The sequence below is a fragment of the Aquarana catesbeiana genome, linkage group LG10 (genome assembly GCF_042186555.1).
Source record: "Aquarana catesbeiana isolate 2022-GZ linkage group LG10, ASM4218655v1, whole genome shotgun sequence".
Taxonomy (NCBI): domain Eukaryota; kingdom Metazoa; phylum Chordata; class Amphibia; order Anura; family Ranidae; genus Aquarana; species Aquarana catesbeiana.
The window spans coordinates 165,108,636-165,132,012 of record NC_133333.1 but is presented as its reverse complement, the minus strand read 5'-3'; positions in this window follow the sequence as shown (position 1 = coordinate 165,132,012).

Here is a 23,377-nt window from a genome sequence, read left to right as displayed (position 1 = left end):
AATGTGTCGGCCGTATTGTCGCAGTCATGCTAAAAATCGCTGATCTCCCCCATTACTAATAAAAAAAAAAATTTGCAATCATTGCAATTTTAATCGCACTGATCGCTGTAAAAATGACAATTTTTCAAAAAATGTGTCCAAATTGTCCAATGTGTCGGCCGTATTGTCGCAGTCATGCTAAAAATCGCTGATCTCCCCCATTACTAATAAAAAAAAATGGTCCGGGCTAAAGTAGTTACGTTTATACAATTTGTATTGTTTGCAGGACAACTTCTAATTTTAGACTCCGAGAGGTCGATGAGGAAGATGCTGAGGTTCAGAGACCAAGCAGTCCTATGACCAGCAGTGGATCTCCACGACCGATCAGCGAGGGTGGTGTTGAGGGCACAGATGAGGTAACTGCTTCGGTCTGCCTGTCTATCTCATTGTCTGTCTGTCCATGTACATGTCAATGTAAACATTTTTGTTCTTTTGCAGGAATCGAGGGCTGTGGAAACACCGTCTCCTGCCAGTCATCAAAGTGGAGAGCAGCGCGGTCGTGGCGGTGTTCGTGGCCGTGGGCGTGGACGTCAGGCGAGAGGCGGCTATAATCCGGAGGCTGATGACAGGGTGCTAGCACTGCTGCAGGAAGTGCGGCAGGAGAGGCGCAGTATGGATGCCTTTTTAGACACCAATAACCCACGCGCCTGCTTCTGCCGCAGCCTTTACCACATCCTGGAGGACATTGGGGGAGACCAAGAGAAACTTTGTATGGATCGCATGCACGCTATTGCAATGCAATACAGACATGCAAAATTAAGTGGCGGGCCACCTCCATGCGATCCATATAATGTTTCTCATGATCCCCCAATGGCCCCTGGGACCTCAGCAGTGCTAGCACCCCCCTCTCACTATCAGCCCCCTCCTCAACGCCAACCACCACCTATGCCGTCCCAGACCTCATACCATAACCTGCAAGCGTATGGTGAATTTCCACCTTCCACCTCCCATTTTCAGCCCTCATACCCTCTACCCCGCTACCAGCAGGATTTTGGGAGTGATCGCCAGGCCCAACCATTACCCCGTCCCCAATCCCCAATGCAATCAACCATCCACCACCACCTATCACCAGTTGTGATCCCAAAATAAATTCTTTTTTTTCTTGAAATACCAGTTGTGATCCCAATCCTTTATTTAATTTTTTTTTTTGATTGAAAATAAATGTGTTCAATTTGTCTTTTATATCATGCACAACAGCACTCCTTTGCACTCTGCTTGCCCTGAAGGCAGAGTGCAAAGGACTCTATCGTACTCTGCCTTCGGACAAGCGTAAGCTTGCTCTTTTTTGGGCTTAGCCTAGGCTTACCCCGAAGGCAGAGTCAAATTGACCTGTAGAACAATCGTTGACAAATAGACCAAAAAATAACAAACTTCAATTTTGAAATGCTTTATTTCAAAAAACACAAGACAGCAAAGGTAGATGTATTGCAAATATTTTTTAGATATAATCATTCTGCCATGATACCTCTCCATCAGGGGATTCAAAAAATTCTGCAAATTGGTTTCGAATGCTCATGACACGTGCAGTTGAACGCAAGTCCATAAATTGAACCCTCTGAAGTTGTCTAATGGGCTCCTGTTCAACATTATTTCTGTCACTGTCCCGCAGAAAATTGTGCAGAACGCAGCATGCCAGGACGACTTTAATGGCGTTGCCAACATCCAATTGCATACTTGTCAGCAAAACTCGCCATTTGGCCGTGCACACCCCGAATGCACATTCAAAAACACGGCGTGCACGGCTGAGCCGATAATTGAAATTTTTTTGTTGTCGGCTGAGACCAGTGCCACTGTATGGCCTCATTAGATTTTCAGCCAGTCCAAAGGCCTCATCTGCCACCATGACTAATGGCAAGCTGGGTTCTTCAGTGCAGGGTAGAGGCCTGCTTTCAGGAATATTGAGTCGTCCCTCATGTAGACGACGTCCGAAGGCCGACTCGCGGAATATGCGGGCATCACCTTGGCTTCCATATGCTCCCACATCAACAAACAGAAATTTGAGGTGTGCATCGGACAATGCCAGGAGGACCACCGAAAAATATTTTTTATAATTAAAATATGAAGATCCAGAGTGGGGAGGCTTCTTCACCCTGATGTGTTTCCCATCAAGGGCTCCTATACAATTTGGGAACTGAGTTTTTTCCCAAAAAGTGTCCACAACTGATTCCCAGATGTCTTCGGTTGGCTCTGGCATTACAACGTTATGCAATTCCTCCCATATTGCCACACATGTTTCCTTTATTATTTTTGAGACCGTTGAGAGGCCAAGGAGGAAGTAGTGATGCAAGGAAGCATAACTTTGTCCCGTGGCAAGGAACCTAAGATAACATAATAAATTTAGTTATTGAAAGAGAAAAGCATAAACATAAGTCCTAACCCTACCCTTAAACCTAACCCTATCTCCTAACCCTAACCCCTAACCCTAACGCCTAACCCTAACCCCTAACCCCTAACCCTAACCCCTAACCCCTAACCCTAACTCCTAACCCTAACCCCTAACCCTAACCCCTAACCCTAACTCCTAACCCCTAACCCTAACCCCTAACCCCTAACCCTAACTCCTAACCCTAACCCCTAACCCTAACCCCTAACCCCTAACCCTAACCCTAACCCCTAACCCCTAACCCTAACTCCTAACCCTAACCCCTAACCCTAACCCCTAACCCCTAACCCTAACCCCTAACCCTAACTCCTAACCCCTAACCCTAACCCCTAACCCCTAACCCTAACTCCAACCCTAACCCCTAACCCTAACCCCTAACCCTAACCCTAACCCCTAACCCCTAACCCTAACTCCTCACCCCTAACCCTAACCCTAACCCCTAACCCCTAACCCTAACTCCTAACCCTAACCCCTAAACCTCACCCCTAACCCCTAACCCCTAACCCTAACTCCTAACCCCTAACCCTAACCCTAACCCCTAACCCTAACTCCTAACCCTAACCCCTAACCCTAACCCCTAACCCTAACCCCTAACCCTAACTCCTAACCCCTAACCCTAACCCCTAACCCCTAACTCCTAACCCTAACCCCTAACCCTAACCCCTAACCCCTAACCCTAACCCCTAACCCCTAACCCTAACTCCTAACCCTAACCCCTAACCCTAACCCTAACCCTAACCCCTAACCCCTAACCCTAACCCTAACCCCTAACCGTAACCTTAACCCCTCCTCCCATATGTGTATTCACTTACCTGAGTGTCACTAGCATCCGTTCCTCCGGTGACACAGAGCTACGCATCACAGTGTCCATCCTTGTGAGCCTTGGCCTGAGCCTCTCCAACAGGTCATCAAAGAGCGGCACTGACATCCTTGTAAAGTTGAAGAACTTTGTTGGATATGAGCGCAGTTGGGAATAAATATTGCCAAAGTACCCCGTAGAAAACCGATTGGATACCATTGGATGCACCCAAAATCGACGTCTGCTGCTTCTCTCCTCCTCCTGTCTCATTCTCCGCTGCCTCCGCAAAACAATCAGAAGGATTGCCTCATCGATCTTTTGCATGACAGGATCCATATTTCTCAGAAAAATACTGAAAAATACTTAAAAATACTGAAAACTCTGAAACACTCTGAAACACTCTCTCCTCTCTCTCTCTCCTACCAAAATGGCACCGACACATGCTCATTAACATATTTTCTTTGGTTTCTGTGGCATTGTGGGAAATTTGGGAGTGTATATAGCTGAGAGATGTGTTTTTCATTAAAAAACGCTTCTTAGCGCTAACGCGAAAAAACGCGCAAAATGCGCAAAAACGCGCAAAAACGCTAATGCAAAACGCGGAAAAAATCTCGTTTTTAACGCCGGTTTTTCCAGGCGTCGAACCTAGCTTTACAGCTCGTTTTTTAAAACGTCCATGTGCATGAGGGCTTATGAGAAATTATCCATTGCAGTGCAAGGAGGCCCTACTGCTAGGGTAGTTTTTTTTCTAATTCCTGGAGCTGGGCTTTAATATCCATTCTCAAAATTGGAAGTCTCATGATGGAATTTTTCTTAAATTCTAACAATGTATGCGGTTTTAGTTCAAGAAATGGCATTCATACCAAAATCAAATGTTAACCACAAACAAAATGTTGAAGTACTTAAACCACATCCATCAAATCTCTGTCCCCATTATTGAATTTAATGCCAGGATTTTTCAAACAAACTACTATTGGATTGCCAGCTTTACAGCTAGTGGTCCGGTCCTCTGCTCTCCACCACTGGAATTAGGGCAGGCACTCTTACACAAGACCACATTCATTCCTGATAATGTGGCTGCTGGTCCTGCACTGACTACTACTACCAGGTGTGATGACATTGGTGTAAGGGGCTGCAACAGCTGGAAATCAGCATAAAGAATGGCTTTGGTGAAATGATCATGTCAACCTGAACCAGCAGAGAGGAAGATCACAAGTACTAGTCTATCCCCTTGTTAAAAAACAAGAAATAGATTCTTTATGAGCAGAGAGAGAGCGGTAATTTTGACTTGTTTCAATTTGGCCAGAGTTGGGCTTTATAAGTATGCAAGTTACATAAAAAATATTTAATCATAACCACAACAATAACTCAGCAATGCCTTATACTTGACCTTTAATACAAATAAGTTATGCAGACTCCTAAAATTTATAATTTTCAATCTACTTTTTGCTTTGTAATAGAGGACTGCAGCTTGTCCTTAATACAGTAATTATTGCTTGGGAAATTGATTTAGAAAAAAATATTTTTCGAGTGATTGGGCATATAATACATTTTTTTCTTCTTCTTCTTTTTCTTCGGATTATTATTATTATTATTATTATTATTATTATTATTATTATATAACCTAAACGTCTCATATACATTAAATTTGATGGTGGAAAAACATAAGAACAGAGAGATACCATTCTAAACTTTTGTATTTGCAAAGCTGTTGTATTTGGCTAAATAAATGAAAATCACAATTGGGTTTTACAGGTGCGTTTATTCTTTAAAGGCTAACTGCACTTTAAAAATGCATTCGCTCTTCAAATACATCCAGCGATACTGAGCAATTAGCAAATATAACCTCTTAGCTTTGAATCTTCCTTTTTTTTTTTTACTTTAGAGCTGTTGTTACAAGTCCAGTAATCTACACTCTACAAAGAAGCTCCATGTTCGATTCAATATCTTTAATGCCAGGGGTCAAGAAAATTATTCCTATATTCCACTGCACTCTCATAATCACCGGAGAGACAGATCAAAAGCAGGCAGCCACTGTATAAGTAATGCTACAGCCTTCCATCCTTTCCATCTGATATGACTTCAGCCAGACAACTGTTGGACGCATAATGCACATCTAATGAGATCACTGATGCCTCCAATCTTCTCAGTCCTGGTTTGAGGCAGGTTTCTTTCTACACTGTGCATACTAAACATTATTTAGCTAGGGGACAGGACCGGATGTCCAGGTGAAAGGACGCTTCGGCTGAGAGCTCTGGCTTCCTAGACTGTCTATCCTGCTCAATCCTGTGGATATCCTAGCCATCCTGCTCAGCCAGTGACTGCCGCTGCTTGGGGGACCTTTCCTCGACACATCCATGCCATCAAAATGGAGATTGAGCAGGAAACAGCCTCCTCCCAAGCCCCACATCTCGCCAGCCGAGCCCCACCCGGCGACCATCTTGCCTTCGTCCACGCGGTCGGCTGTATTCTACAGCGCTCTCATGGAGCTGCCCCAGACCCATCCGATGGATCACAATCCGGGCACACCTAGTCCCCCTCCGGGAACACCAGACCAGGGCCCTGGGATGTTTCTCCAGAGGAGACATCTACTGCCACAATCCTGGCAGCCATTGAGGCCAGCAGAACATCTCTAATGGACCGCATAGACTCCCTGGTCCTGGAGTGTGGACTGATCTACAATGACATGGATAAGTTCAGGGGATGGATAACAGAGGCAGAATCCAGAATCTCTGTGGTGGAAGATAACTTCTCCACTTCTGCCTGCATCATTGCAGACCTTCAACACATGGTGAAAGTGCTCGTGGACCGCTCAAAGGATGCCGAGAACTAACTCCGCCGGAACAACATCCGGGTGGTCGGCCTGCCTGAGGTGGCTGAAGGGGCCCATCCGGCCACCTTTACGGAGGACTTCTTTTAACAAATCCTGCACCCTACCCAGATTTCCTCAGCGTATATTGTGGAACACGCGCACAGGGTGCCAACCGGGCTGCACAAGGTGGGAGCGCCACCACGGCCATTTTTGGTTAAGTTCCTCAATTACAGAGATCGGGATCTCATCCTCGCTGCTGTCAGGAAGAATCCCCAGCTCAAGTATGAGAATACCACCATTCATCTGTTTCCTGATTTCTCTCCAGAGGTTTAACGTTATTTGCGCTCCTTTGTGGATGTCCCTAAGCGCCTCAGAGAGTGGGGGTGTACATACAGTATGTTGTACCCAAGCAAGCTGCGAGTTGTGCATCAAGGCTCAGCATAGGCGTGCGCAAGGGGTGTGCCAGGTGTGCCTGGGCACACCCTAATCCTTGGGTTGGCAACCTGTCAGTGGTGAGCAGGTGACAGGTAAACCGCAATCCTTCCTTGCCAACTCTCAGAATCTGGACTGGAGAGGTGGCAGGGGTGGAATTTAGTGAAACCGATCTGTATTTTCCTCCTGCAGCATCTGAAGCTAGGCTTCTCCTCCTCTCCCTTTTGTCAACATTCATCTGCCACAGAAGGAATATATATGGGATTGGTACTAATATATGCCACCCCTCCTTTTTCTGTTCCTCTTCCTTCTGTTGCCCAGGTCCCCCATGTGCTCCCTGGCTCCCCCTTCCTCCTGTTGTTTCAGGCTGGAAACCGGGGAAGAGGCCGGTAAATATGTCAAGCGCATATGTGTTGGAGCTTTGGGGTGCACACCCTAATGCAATAGGCTGCGCACACCTATGAGGCTCAGTTAAATTTTTTACTGCCCCATCGGATGCTGCTGACTGGCTGAACTCCTTAGTGTGATCACTTCACACGCAAGTATGACTGTTCATGCTTAAATCTCTACCTGGCTTTTGATTAGCATGCAGGGGCTTGCTGCCCCCATCCTCAATTCCTCTTTTTCTTTGCCTCTGTGGTCACGCACAATACAATATCTCACAAAAGTGAGTACAGCCTTCACATTTTTGTAAATATTTTATTATGTCTTTTCATGTGACAACACTGAAGAAATGACACTTTACTACAATGTAAAGTAGTGAGTATACAGCTTGTATAACAGTGTCAATTTGCTGTCCCCTCAAAATAACTCAACACAGTCTATGGGCTGCCAAAGGAGTTAGATACCTTGCAGACATCTGTGATGGGAGTGCACTATTTACATTTGACAGGTTGAGGAACAAATTTACACTGCCTAATGCGTTCTTTTTCCGATTCCTGCAACTGGGACACACATATGCATCCCAATTTGAATCCTACTCCTACACAAAGCTACTTATTTGTCTTGGGGTTGCCCTAAAAAATTTGAGAAGGTCTGGCACTTGTGGACAGACTCAGACTTTACAACTGACGATTAGGGGTCCATGGACTGAATCTATTCACCCCTGATATGGTTTAGCCTAAGATATATACGGTTTTACTCCTTTGCAGTGACTCACACTTCATTAGATCGTGTATGAATCCAACTATGGGTAAATGTTCTCCTGATGTATCACTCTGTTGGTTGAGAGGCAGCAGGAATCTCTGTGTAATTCATTAATCCTTGAAATAAATTATTAGAATGGATGAGCGCAGTGTATGGAATGTTTTGTTCTTTGTATTTGATAAGTTGTATTATTTAGCAGTTTGTGTTACCTTGTTAGCCTGGGGACGCCCAAAGGCTATGTTCTGTACTTCTACAAATCATCTTCAATAAAAATAAAAATTAAAAATTTTCAAAAAAAAAAAAAAACTCAATACAGCCATTAATGTCTAAACCGCTGGCAACAAAAGTGAGTACACCCCTAAGTGAAAATGTCCAAATTGGGCCCAATTATCCCTCTCCGGTGTCATGTGACTCGTTAGTGCTACAAGGTCTCAGGTGTGAATGGGAGCAGGTATGTTAAATTTGATGTTATCGCTCTCACTCTCTCATACTGGTCACTGGAAGTCAACGTGGCACCTCATGGCAAAGAACTCTCTGAGGATCTGAAAAAAAGAATTCTTGCTCTACATAAAGATGGCCTAGGCTATAAGAAGATTGCCAAGACCCTAAAACTGAGCTGCAGTATGGTGGCCAAGACCATACAGTAGTTTAACAGGACAGGTTCCGCTCAGAACAGGCCTTGCCATGGTCGACCAAAGAAGTTGAGTGCACGTGCTCAGTGTCATACCCAGAGGTTGTCTTTGGGAAATAGACGTATGAGTGCTGCCAGCATTGCTGCAGAGGTTGAAGGGGTGGGGGGTCAGCCTGTCAGTGTTCAGACCATACGCCACACACTGCATAAAATTGGTCTGCATGGCTGAAGGAAGCCTCTTCTAAAGATGATGCACAAGAAAGCCTGCAAACAGTTTGTTGAAGACAAGCAGACAAAGGACATGGATTACTGGAACCATGTCCTGTGGTCTGATGAGACCAAGATAAACATATCTGGTTCAGATGGTGTCAAGCGTGTGTGGCGGCAACCAGGTGAGGAATACAAAGACAAGTGTATCTTGCCTACAGTCGACCATGCTGGTGGGAGTGTCATGGTCTGGGTCTGCATGAGTGCTGCCGGAACTGGGAAGATACAGTTCATTGAGGGAACCATGAATGCCAACATGTACTGTATCATACTGAAGCAGAGCATGAGCCCCTCCCTTTAGAGACTGGGCCGAAGGGCAGTATGCCAACATGATAATGACCCCTTTTAGTGTTGTCACATGAAAAGATATAATAAAATATTTACAAAAATGTGAGGGGTGTACCCACTTTTGTGAGACAGTGTATATCTGTGACTCTAAACTACTACAGGGACTTGGACTGAATCCTATATATGCTCTGGTTTTTGGAGCTGGGGGACTCAGGGCCAGCTGCACCTCTCTGTCCCCCCCCCCTACTGGTCAGGGCGCCCCTGTTTTCGTAGCCCTAGGTTTTGTTTTTGGGTACTGATTGTTCCGGACCCTCCCCACAAGTTTTTGGGGGGTGCCAGGTAATGGTAGGATAAGCACATCATGCCTGGGAAGTTCTTGTTTGAGCCTGGGTTCACACTATACCGGGCTGCGAATCACACAGGAGCGCTGTGCGTCCCTGTTCCCCATTTCAGGGACGAATCAGGGACGATTCTATGCCTGAATTCGGCCCTGAAACAGAGCCAAAGATGCACAGAGTTTTTGTGCAGTGCGCTCCGCAGGGATAGGGCTCCATAGGGAGCCAGTCACATTCTCCTACTATGCGAATTAGATGCAGGAAAACGCACATCTAATTCGCATAGGTGTGAACCCGGGCTTACTGTTATGCTTTTATGTATACTTAGGTTGTGTTTAATGTACATCGGCCCATGCTCCACTACTGCCCACTGGGTGATACCTGCTCGAAGACCTACGTTCTCCTTTGATCATTTTTATCGACTCGACTATGGCATCACATGACTGGGATACCTTTTCAATGGTATCCTGGAACGTGTAGGGCCTTAATTCTACGTTTAAAAAGACGCTACTTTTTCAGTATGTCAAAATGTATAACCCCACTATTTTGGTTCTGCAGGAGACATACCTGGTGGGCAGTAAAGTATTGTCTCTAAAAATGCCCTGGGTACAGAAAGCTTTTCATGCTTCTTATTCAATAAGAGGAGTTTCCATACTGGTACATAAATCCCTCCCCTGCATTCTAGAGGCGGTACACACCGATCCTCAACGCAGATTTGTGGTATTGGTACTAACAATATGGCAGCGGAGATACGTCTTCGCTGGTATATATGTTCCTCCGCCTTTTAAATCTGAGATGTTGTACTTTGTATTGGAGAGGATCACCCCTACTGTCCTGCTAAAACTTTATTGCTAGGTTATTTTAATGCCATCCTCTCCCCAGATTTGGATAGACCCACACCACCTAAATCCTTTAATGGGGCGATGTCAGCTGATGTACCAGAGGTCTGGAGGTGAAAATATCCTTCCACTAAAACCATTTCATGCTTCTCTACCTCCTACAAAACCTCTTCTAGGATTGACTATGCTTTTGCAAACCCCTCCATGCTGACAGACGTTCTAGATGCCACCTATTTACCCAGTGGTCTGTTGGACCATAGTCCCCTGGCAGTTACGTTATGTACTACCTCTTCACGTAGCGGCTCCATGTGGCGTCTTGGTGCTCAATGGATCTCACAACCTGATATTGCTGAGCAGACCCCACTAGCTTTGTGGAGCTACTGGGATTTAAATACGGGGTCGTCCTCTCCGGAGATAGTTTGCGACGCCTTGATGGCATATACCAGAGGCCATTACATCTCGGCTATTAATGCAGTCAAGATACAACAAACTGCTACCACCATTGAACTCGAGAGGAAAGTAGGGATGGTCTCGGACTCTTATTGGCGCAGACCCCGCCGCCTCGAATTTTGATGCACTATAGGCATCCCAGCATAATTTGCACCTTCACTTAGCAGAGGTTACTAGACCGGAACTTTATAATACAAAACAAAAATTCTTTGAACAGGGTGACAGAAATGGCAGGTTGTTGGTGATAATGTACTACCATGATACTCCTACTACCTTGATCCCTAAGCTTACTTCTTCCACGGGTGAGGCCAGCTCATCTCCAGAGGCCATATTGCAAGCATTCGATTAATTTTACCAATCCATATATACCACTACATTGCCCTTGAGTTTAGTCCCAGAGATGTTGATATCTCTTCTGGATCCGATAGCCCTTGTCTGGCTATCCGATGCGGAAAGATCTCAGTTGGTTAATCCAATCATCTCGGAGGAGGTTCTTGAAGTGATTAATTGCCTCTCCACTGGCAAGGCTCCTGGCCCAGATGATCTACAGGTACACTTTCATATAGCACACGCTGAGATTGTGGCTCCCAGGCTGGCTGCCCTTTACATGCATTGCCTGGGCAGGGTGCTCTGCCCCCTTCCATGACACACGCATATGATATACTCATTCATAAAGCCTCTAAGGATCCAAAATGTTGTGCTTCCTATAGACCCATTGCACTTCTCAATAACGACCTCAAAATCTTAACTAAGCTCCTCACTGCCAGACTTAATCTGCTTCCCTCCATTGTGGACTCGGATCAGACTGGTTTCATGACCCACAAGTCTACAGATATCAATCTTCATAGATTGTTCACTAATCTTCATGCAAAACATAATAACAAAGGTACGAGAGTGATTGCCTCTCTCGATATCGGAAAGGCTTTCAACTCGATTGAGTGGCCTTTCCTGTGGGAGACTCCTAGGAGGATGGGGTTTCCCCTGGTGTTTATTCAAGGTTGAAGACTATTTATCACTCGCCAATGGCCACCATTCGTTTGGGGGACAATTGTCTCCCATCTTTGAGCTCTCCAGGGGGACACAGCAGGGCTGTCCTCTTTATCCAGCCTTTTTGCCATTGTGATGGAACCTGTGGCGGAGGCACTCCGTGTCTCTCCACATATTAAAGGATTGAGATTGGCCTGGCTGGAGGAGAGGGTAGCCCTGTATGCAGATGACCTCCTCCTCTTTCTAAATGATGCGGACTCCTCTCTGAGGGAAGCACTGCTGGTCCTAGACAAATTCTCAAATGTGACAGGACTTAGAGTCAATTGGTCCAAGTCACAATTAGTCGCCATCAATGATGCTGCCAAAAGAGGGGCTCTGGCAACTCTTCAGCTGCAATGGATGGAAGAGTTCACCTATTTAGGGATTCGCATCTTGAGAAATGTGGCTGACTTTATTCCGTTGAAATTGTGCCCAGTGGTTAACGCTGTTAAAGGCAAACTGAAAGCATGGGAGAACCTTCCTCTGTCCCTGTTGGGTCATATCTATCTCATCAAAATTAAAATCTTGCCCAAGTTTACATATTTACATATTTGTTTCGTAACTCCTCTCAAGTCATTTTTCTCTCACTTAAACAAGATTTTTTCCTCCTTTCTCTGGGGCCCACTTCCCCCCCGGTTTAAGTTAACCACCCATATGCGCCCTTGTTCACAGGGGGGCCTGGCATTCCCGGACTGCCACAAATATTTTATTGCAACTCAGTTAGTCACTGCATTTTGGTGGCTCATTCCAGATAAGTCTAACTCGGCAATAGCCACTGAAGCCGCAGTATGACGGGCTGTGGAGACATTGTCGAACCTGCCCTTACAGAGTCCTAAGGCTCCCTACGACCTGGCCCCCTCTATGTATACCACCCTTAGGGCCTGGAAAGTGGGCCTAGCTTGCGAAAAATACCCTCAGACTGCTGTCTCCCCAAATGCCCCCCTTTGGAATAACCCCAATTTACCACATTTCTTCCAATTCCCAGACCCTGTTATATGAGCTAAATATAATATTAAATCACTTTCCAATATTACCTCAGACCTCTCAGTTTTTTCATTTTATCATTTACTGTCCCACCTGATTTGATCAATACAATGTCCCACCTTCACATCTATTTCGATACCTGCAGTTGTCCCATGCTTTCAGGGATTGATTCCCCCCAGGTGAGAAACATATGGTGCATCCAGACCTAGAGCGGATTCTGCGATACAACTGTTCAGAGAAGCCCACCTCTGTGCTGTACGCACATCTCCTCCAGGTCTCATCTCCTGAATTGTCCATCAACAATGGGTCTGGTATGTTCCAGAGCTGGACCCTGAGCACTGGGAGGACATATGGTATTTCCCCTTTAAAATACTTGTCTCCCTCATCCAATACAAGATTGTCCACAGGGCCTATCTCACTCCCGCTCAGGTGCACAAGATGATGTCCTCTCTTTCCCCAGAGTCCTGGAGATGTGATCATACTCCCGGAGACTACATACACATCCTTTGGTCTTGCCCGATAATCACTGTCTATTGGTCACAAATCCTTATGGAAGTGAATGAATTACTTAACATCTCCATTGCTCTGTCCCTGAGAATATGCCTGCTTGGGTTGGTGGAGGAACTGGTACCCAGGGTGGCTGAGAGGACCTTGTTGGGTCTCTTACTGTTCTACACCAGGAAATCCATCATTTTATGCTGGAAGCGACGGGCTCCACCCTCTATATGTCTATGGAAAACGCTTGTAAATAATGTGATACCCTTATACAAAGATACCTATTTACACAGAGGCTGCCCCAAAAAGTATGACAGTTTCATGTAAATAGTCTTCATACTGGTTTAACCCTAGAGCATGGGCCTTGCCGGCTAACGGATGTTAGTCATGTATGATTTCTCTAACATGTCTGACATTCCTATGTGTTATGCTACTTCCTAGGGACCTCTACGTGGGTCCTTTTTGTGGTACTAGAGTCAGGTTTTAGCTGTGTTAATGTACGTTTGTATTGTTTGTCTGTTTATTATTAAAAAATAAAAAGATTAAAAAAAAAACATTATTTAGCCACTCAATTAGCCTTCATTCCACCTGCAAACACTAATAGCCAAGATCCCCTGTGGACTTTTCTGGAGTTAAAGCTCCTAACCCCTCACTCTCTACAAAATTTAACGTAGAGCTAAATCCAATCACTACCATTTTATATAAGATTTAGCCCATGTAAATTCAAAACCTGATTTCAATCGTTTTAGAGATGCCTTAGACCCCATACACACACATTTAGCCCCAGTGCATGGGACTCTGGCGTTTAGATCTGGGTGGAAGGCACAGATGTCCCATCCAGCCTTGCTGTCGGTAGCCTATCAAATGATTTGAATGTCTGACAGCTGCTGTGGCTGAACGGTGTTGGATGGTGCATCTAGCAGTACTTGAGTTTAGGGCAGTATGCGCCCAAAGGACGAATGCCCAGAATGCAGGCTTTTTTCATTCTGGGCATTTGTCCCTGGGGGTATACTGTGCCCAGCCCTGTCAAGCTTCAGCAGCTGCCATACTCTCATAAAGTTTAACAGCAGGGCTGGACAGGACACCTGTGCCATTTGCCCGCAGCTAAATGCTGAAGCCCGGTGCAGTGGGGCTAAATGCACAGTGTGCATGGGGCCTTAAGGGATTGTTTGTACCAGCAGTCATGTTTTATGCATGTGCTGGTGTCTGTTGCATAGGACCAGTGTGATGCATTCAAAGCTAATAAAGATAACCAGAGAACCCTTAGTATCCTACAATGACGGACTATATCGGCAACAAAGAGGAGACATATTAAGTAAAAGCATCGTATTTTATTTAGAAAACAATTAAAATGTTAGAAGAGAAGATTTAATTGATACCCCAACAGGGTAAATTACTACATAAAATAAACATATAGTAAGATAAACATATACAGATTAGATGAACATGGTCTATACAGTGGTATGATATGATGTTGCCTGTGCGGTCAACGTTTCGCCATTAAATTGGCTTCTTCAATACCCAGACATATGCCCAGTTTTAATTGAATTACCTAAAACAACATGTGTTAGTAACATATTTTTATTGTGCAATGATGTATATTTAAACGCAATGGTGTATCATATACTCCTACCAATAAGGCTCGGTAACAGGTCGGCCAACCCAAACACCTGGGGTGGGCATAGAAGCACACCAGGAGCCATCCACAGTGCAGATGGTAGAAAGGACAGCACTCCTGAATGAAAAGATGTGTATATCATATAAATCACAGTTTAGGGTATGTATCCAACCAAAAAACATCCAGCTTCAATGCTGAAAACGTACTTGGATTAGAACGCAGTCTAGAACATATGGTGATGGGTAGTATAGCTGAGAAATGGGGGAGGGAAGACATACATGCTTCAATGAGAAATCTTAAAACAAAACACATATGTATAAGTGGAGGGGACTCACTGGGAAGACTGGTTTGAAAATACCTGTAGTGGGAGTAATACTTAAAATCATGCAGTACCACAGGCTTGTGAAAACAGGTATATAGGAAAAACTTCAGGAAATACTTAGTCAGATCTAAATGACTGCATTACTTTTTTCTTTTTTTTAACTTTTTTGAAAACTCATAAAAACTAACATTTCATGTTATGTCATTATGACGAGCTGCTATGAGACTGCGTTATGGATATGTATATCTCTTTCAGCCGATCAGTTTCATGGCCACTGAGCATGCTGGGAGAGAGTATATATTTGGAGGAAGTCAGGTGATCAAGGTCTTCCCGCTCCCAGATCTTGGTCTGGTGTGGATTTGTGAGGAACAACTACATTGGATGAAGCCTGGAGTCTAAGGCCTGCCCATGTGCTTCGGGGGGCTCTGCCAGAGAGAGTGTTCACTGCCTGGGGGCATGGGAGAGGATCTGCCAGAGAGTAAGAGCCTCATGTGGAGAAGGATGGAGTTCTGAGATGAAGTACCAAAGGTTACACTACATGAGCCGGGAACTTTGAAGAGGCTGGGAAAGCATTAAGGGGAACTCATTCAAGAAAACCCTGCACAGTGTTGTGAGTTTTTGTTGCTATTGGAGACAGCGGTTGCTATGTAGGCACAGAACATTGTTTGCAGGCCTAAGGCCCTTGTTCTGTATTGCTGTCTACCTGGCTGTTTTGTTTTTGGAGTCTATTTATCTGTCTGCACATTGTTCTAGGGCAGTGGCGGCTGGTGCTCAAAATTTTTTGGGGGACGCAAACAAACTGAAAAATTCTGAAAAAAACTCCATGAATTGCAGCCTAACTGTACCATCAATTGCAGCCACTGTGCCATCAAATGCAGCCACTGTGCCTATAAATTGCCCCCATGGTACCATTAAACGCAGCCACTGTGCCATCAAAAGCAGCCACTGTGCCATCAAATGCAGCCACTGTGCCCATCAATTGCCTCCACTATATCATCAAACACAGCCACTGTGCCATCAAACGCAGCCACTGTACCCATCAATTGCCGCCACTGTACCATCAAACGCAGCCACTGTGCCCATCAAACGCAGCCACTGTGCCCATAAAATGCAGCAACTGTGCCATATCAAATGCTGCCGCTGTGGCATCAAATGCTGCCACTGTGCCCCATCAAATACAGCTACTGTGCCCATCTTATGCAGCCACTGTTCCCATTTTTTGTAGCCACTGTGCCCATCATATGCAGCCACTGTGACATCATATGCAGCCTCACTGTGCCCCATCAAATGCAGCCACTGTGCCATATAAAATGCAACTTCACTGTGCCATATCAAATGCTCCCACTGTGCCTCATCAAACACAACCACTGTGCCATATCAAATGCAGCCTCACTGTGCCCCATCAAATGCTCCCACTGTGCCACATCAAACACAGCCCTTGTGCCATATCAAATGCTGCCAGTGTGCCCCCTGCCCGCCGTCTGTACTTACCCTGTCTCGGTGGCAGTGGGACAGCTCCTCGGTGTCTTCTCCCATCCTCTCTTCCGGTCCTCTGCTATGATTGGATGCCCGATAGGCGTCCAATCACAGCGACTGTCGTTTCAGCCAATCAGGTGACGGGTAACAGATCCGAGCACCTGATTGGCAGAGAGGCGGTTTAGTGTTAGGAAAGTGAATATTCATTTGCTTTTCTAACACAGCTGAGTGACCTGTTGTGAGTTTCACTTTTGGTCATTCTAAAAGTGACTGGCACCCATCTTTTCTGCAAATTTCCACACTCACCATGCCTAAGAACCAGCATCCTGAGGTGAAATGTCAGCCCCCCCCTGATGCTGAGGGTCAGGGGGATGCTACATTTCAATACATGTTAGTTCAAAAGGACAGCACTATTTAAAATATCCTATTCAATACTCTCAAATCCTGTGAAAATATAATATCCTATTAATATTATGTGAATCACTACTCTTCTAAACATAGTTCTATTCACAAAAGTTGAAATCTATAAATTTGCAAAATGCCAAATGTGCAACACAATTAGTCAAAAAGTGTTGGGAGCTGTGCAAAAAACAAACAAAAATATAAACATTTGTGCAAAAAACTGATAAATCAATACACAATTATTCAAAAAGTGTTTAGTGCCGTGCAAAAAACTAATAAAAATATAAATATCTGTCCAAAAATGTAATAAATCAATACATATAACTCCTTTAAAAAACAAATAAAGTCCACAAAAAATTCCCCTAAATTTGGTGAATACTAGAAGAATTTAAAAAGAGCACTTTTCAAAATGTATGTTGGATATGTGGGACATTTATGAATTATTTGCATGAACTTTTATACCGACTTTATTCGTTTTTTAAGAGTCATTGATTTATGAATTTTTTGCACAGTTACTTATAATTTAGTTTGTGTTTTTTTATATTTTACTTTGTTTTTTGCACAATACCAAGCATTTTTTGAATAATTGTGTTGCACATTTGGCATTTTGCACGTTGTTAGATTTCATCTTTTGTGAACAGAACTGCATTTAGGAGAGTAGTTGGAACTTTGATTCACATAATATTGATATAATATTATATTTTAACAGAATTTAAGGGTATTGAATAAGATATTTTAAATAGTGCTGTCCTTTTAATCTAATATCAATTCTTTCTTTTTGTTGAGATCTATTTAGAATAGTCACTTATACATCCACTATATAGCCATTTAAAGTAATTATTTTGCCATCAGTTGAAGCTAACGATTTATGTGTTCTACTTTCCAAATAAAATCTTTGGAAACAAAATATGTAAGAAATGTCTGTCCTTTTTTGGTTTGCATTGATTTTAATTTATAATATGCTGTAGGCCAGTAATAACACACTGATTGTCCGCAGACTTGAAGTACTAGAAAGTGTTGATGCCCGTGTAAAGATCAGCACTTGTCTATAATTATCAGGGATAGTCTTCAGCGTTTTCTCTTTGCTGCTAGAAAAAAATGTCATCAACATAAAGTACATCATCTGTATTCAATTAGTATGCTGTTAGTGTAAGCAGACTGCGGAGCCCTGCAATTTATCCATAAGACAAAATGAAATATGATTGATAAATGCAGCTGGCAATGCGCCAGTAGAACGGAGAGAAATGACATAAATTTGAAGCTGAAGCTGGAAAATGTGCGCTAAGACCTGCAATAGATCAGAGTTTCATAGAGGACACCAAGGATTGTTTATAGAAGTGAGAGAACTTTTAAAAATCCACTTTGACAGTGGCCCAGCCAAATTGACTTTGGTATTCATTGCATTCGAACTAAGCACAATAAGAAGTAGCTATCAAAATAAAAAATAAAATTTACCTGAAAAAGGCAGTGAATGTGTCCATAAACTTTAGTACAGAGACATATGAGCAGCGGGCTCATCCAGCCAAGCGGCTGCTGATTGCTCACATCACAGTGGGCCATCTGGGGAGTGCTCAAGCATAAAACAGTAAGTTGCAGGTCAGTCTTTAATGGTTGACCTTTCTGTTGTTCCCGTCTGCTTTCCCGGCACTGGCTTCCTCTGGTGCTATTCCTGTGTTCCCCTATGGGTTTTACTGCTCTTCAGCTAGGCCCTCCTTGACTCCAGATTCCCCTCCTATGTCGATATGTATGCACCAGCCTTCCTTTGTGCCCTGAGATAGGGCTGTCTGCCTGGAGGTGTGTAATCATGCCCACCATCCTTTTAGTAGCCAACAGCAAACATCTTGGTCATCATTCTCCTTTTGTAATGGTAGTGTATTCCTCCCTCAAGTTGCCCATCACGGCTAATGAGTGCAACTTTTTGTGGTCCTTTTTATCTACCTTTATACTGACCTTGCTTGATTGTTGGCACTCTGACCATGCTGTGATTCCTGATTCCTTGTTTACTACTTGTACTGTTTTTTCAAATTTGTCTACCTAGACACTTCCTAGTTATTAGCTATACTTCTCAGGGCACTCTCACTATTGGCATCATCTATTCCCAGCCGGTTTTGACTAGTGTTAAACTCTTGTTAGTTTAGCAACTACTTCAGCTTAGTTTCGTTGTCCCTTCTAGTCCCTGAAAAGTTGGTCTATCCATTAACTATTGCTTGTTCCTTTGAAGCTGCAACTCAGACTCTGTAATGCACAAAATAAGTCCCTGGAGGCAGACCTTAATTTAAGAGGACCAAGCACCAATTGGAATTTATAAGAAACAAAATGTCCTCTTTGAAACCTCTCTCCCAAAAATTTGTGTTTGCTGTTATTCATTTGTATTTTGTCTATCTTGGAGCAGAAATATTAGCTCAGTGTTAGTGTAAAGTTTTTGTGTACATTGACCCACCTTCTGCCTAAACTCATGGATGATAACTCACATTCCAGCAAAATCCATGAAGTGCTCTTGGCAGCCACAAAAATTCTAAAAATGCAGCTTTTATGAAAAGTTGCTGGCCCCTAAGAGTCCATCGTACTCAGACCTAATAGTGCAGAGCAGAAAATGAAGCCGAGCTCTGTGGTGTCAAACCATAAGAATTATTTAAAAATAAGCTTCCAGACACAATCGCCACCTTAACCCATGCCCCTCTAACATGTTTTGCCCCATTGGACATATTTGAAATAGCCCAGTCGGGGTGAAACATGTCGGACATGCATGTCTTAGGGCGGGGACTTCAGTTTTTTAATAAACCTTATGGTTTGACAACACAGAGCTTGGCTTCGTTTTCTGATTCACTATTATACCTGATTAAGACATACACTTAGGGACCAGCATGGGAACTACAAACAGGAAAGCATACAGTAGATAACCATAAATATTGATTGCAAATAGTCGCTCTACTGCTTCTGGATTTTTTTTTTTCAATTATTGACTTTTATTAAATAGTTTACAAAAATTACATACAAACAACAAAAACGACAAAAACAAAAACGACAAAAACAAAAAAAAAACAATAAAAAAAACCATCATCTGAGACGCCTTGGTTCCATATAGCACATCATTAGTAGAGCATGAGTAAGGCAGCCCTTTCTTGTAAATTTAAGAATTGATCTAACTATGTCCTACCACCTGTTCAACAAAAACATCTGTACTTGAATAGCTGTTATTTCATTTGGGCAAAGATCTGCCCGAAATCATAACAAGATAAAACAAACAATAAAAAGAAAAATGAAAGAATAATAATGAATCCATCCGGGAAGCCACCCCTCCAAGTCAGATCCAAGTCAGAACCAGTCTAGAAAATGTAAGCTATTTAGAGGAAGGATCCCAGAACGTCAGAGCCCAGAAGCTCAATCTACGGAGACCATATGGCCATATGCTTAGAATACCATTCTTTTATATTTGCCGTTAGTTCCTCCATTCTTCTTAAATGATTCAGCTCAACTATCAACTATCAACCTTACCCATCTAACGTGGATCAAGGAGGGTTGCCAGCCAGTATTGATCCCTCTCCTTGATACCACGAATACGACGATCCTTCCGCAGGCTTTGCAGGATCAGGGAGGCCATGCAGCGTAGGTTTGCTGAGGCATTCGGTCCGGGTCCTCTGGGTCACTAAGGACGACATGATCCGCAGCCACCTCCTCCCAGCCACGTACAAGTCCATGGGTTTCTTGGGACTGTAAATGATCCCTTAAAGACTGCTGCTGATGCTGAGTGCCAGGCTCCACCTCCATGCTGACACAATCCTCCTCCTCCTCATCCTCTTCCTGTGTGATCGGCGGGCACGCAGGAACACTGTCTGGATAAAGGGGGCCTTGAGAGCTAAGGAAGTCCTCCTCTTCCTGCCTCTGTTCTGCCTCAAGTGCCCTGTCCATTATTCCATTCAGCGTGTGCTCCAAGGGGGACAGTGTCACTGATGCATGCACTGTCACTGCTCACCATCCTTGTGGCCTCCTCAAATGGTGACAGGACAGTTCATGCATCCCTGATTATGGCCCACTGGCGTGGGGAAAAAAAAAACAAGCTCCCCTGACCCTGTCCTGGTTCCATAGTTGCACAGGTACTCATTGATGGCCCTCTGCTGCATGTGCAGCGGCTGCAGCATGGCCAACGTTGAGTTCCACCTGGTGGGCATGTCACAGATTAGGTGGTTCTTGGGCAGGTTAATTTCCTTTTGGAGGTCTGCCAGCCGAGCACAGGCATTATATGACACAGGAAATGCACACAGACTTTCCTGGCCTGCCTCAGGACATCCTCTGCCCCAGTGTGGCTCCTGTCCCCCAAGCACACCAGCTCAAGCACTGCATGGCATCTTTTGGCCTGCGTACTTGCGTAGCCCCTTAAACGCCTACGGAGCACCACTGGTTCCGAGGACAAAGCACAGGGAGAGGCCATGGAGGAAGAAGAAGAGGAGGGGTGGAGGAGAGAGGTGTGTCAGAATCACCAGTAGTGGCATTTTGGAGGCATGGTAGCGGAACAACCTCCAACACTACTGCACCTTGTCCTGCATCCTTCCCAGCTGCCAGCAGAGTCACCCAATGCGCCGTAAAACTTAGGTAACATCCCTGTCCATGCCTGCTGGACCATGAGTCATGAATACTTCAATGAGCCTACACAAGCACCTGGCTGCAGGCAGCTTTACTGTAGGTGAGACTGTGCAGGGTACACAGTACAGTAGCTGGAAATACTTCAATGAGCCTACACAAGCACCTGGCTGCAGGTAGCTATACTGTAGGTGAGAGTGTGCGGGGTACACAGTACAGTAACTGGAAATACTTCAATGAGCCTACACCAGCACCTGGCTGCAGGTAGCTTTACTGTAGGTGAGACTGTGCAGGGTACACAGTACAGTAGTTGGAAATACTTCAATGAGCCTACACAAGCACCTGGCTGCAGGTTGCTATACTGTAGGCGAGACTGTGCAGGGTACACAGTACAGTAGCTGGAAATACTTCAATGAGCCTACACAAGCACCTGGCTTCAGGTAGCTATACTGTAGGTGAAACTATGCAGGATACACAGTACAGTAGCTGGAAATACTGTAAAAACACCTGCCTGCCTGTCAGTATATGAATACAGTACTGAATACAGTGTGTATATATATATATATATAAAACACCTGGGATGCATATATATATATATATATATATATATATATATATATATATATATATATATACACAATACACTGTAACTGCAGCTAACTGACTCGACCTGCCTACTCTATCTAACTTAAATCAAATGACACTGTCTGTCTCTCTCTCTATCTGAATGCCGGAACACACTACACAGGGCCGCCGTGCAGGCGGCCTTATATAGTGTGGGGCGTGTACTAAACCCCCTGAGCCATAATTGGCCAAAGCCTCCTTGGCTTTGGCCAATTACGGCTCTCTGTTCAGACGGCGCTATGATTGGCCAAGCATGCGGGTCATAGTGCATGCTTGGCCAATCATCAGCCAGCTGAAACTTAGGTAACGTTCCTGTCCATGCCTGCTGGACCATGAATCAGCGGTAATATGCACCTTACCACTGACCGCCCTGTCCAGCGAGGCCAAGACATTGCCTTCCACATGCCAGTAGAGAGCCGGAATCGCCTTCCGTGAGAAAAAGTGGCATTTGGGAACCTGCCACTGAAGAACTGCACATTCCACAAACTCACGGAAGGGGGCAGAGTCTACCAACTGAAATCGGTGTACTGATAGCAGATTGCCCGCAAGTACTTGGCTTTGACACACCTAATTCTACACCTTCATTCCTCTCAGTGCAGGTCTCAGAGAGGACTGAAGGTATAGTGGGGTTGGAGATCCCAGCTGATGAGGAGCAAGGAGATGTCCTCTTTATTATTTGGTGTGGGTCTTTTAGGTACGCTTGCCAACAAACTGCATGGCAGGCCAACATATGTCTGGTCAAGCATTGTGGTGCCCAAGCGGGAGATGTTTTGGCCACGCGAGATACGCTTGAGACATATGTTGCAAATAGCAGCAGTGCGATCTGATGCACTCATCTCAAAAAAGGCACACACCAAAGAACTTTTGGAATAACGTACAGAGACAGTAGTGCCCTGCACATGCGGAGCTCTGCGGTGTGATGCAGTCAGTGTGCTGCCCTTATGCTGGCCCCTGGAGGGCATCCTGCCTTGTTGGTGATGTGCCTCCTCTATCCTATCAGGCACCCATGTGGAGTCAGTGTCATCATCCCCTCCCTCCTCATCACTGGAGCAAACCTGGCAGTATGCTGCAGCAGGGGGAACATGACTGCCAGATTGCTGTCCTTCTTGGGCACCCCCTCTGTCTGGGCTCACGTTACTGCCTTCCTCTAGTTGTGTACCATCATTGGAGCCTTCAAAACACTGGGCATCCTCCTGGAGCATGTACCCAACACTGTGGTCAAACAGTTCGAGGGACTCCTAAGAAGGACATGGTGGGGCTAGGGAAGGAGTGACTGATGCCATTGAGCCGAGGGAAGAGGCCGCGTTGGCAGCTGCTTTGCCAGACAAAGTACCCTGAGCCTGGGTGAGAGAGGATGAGGAGGATGAGCACGGCTTGGTCACCACTCGACCAAGTCTTCCGCATGTTGCAGCTCAACACGGCCAGCTGCCA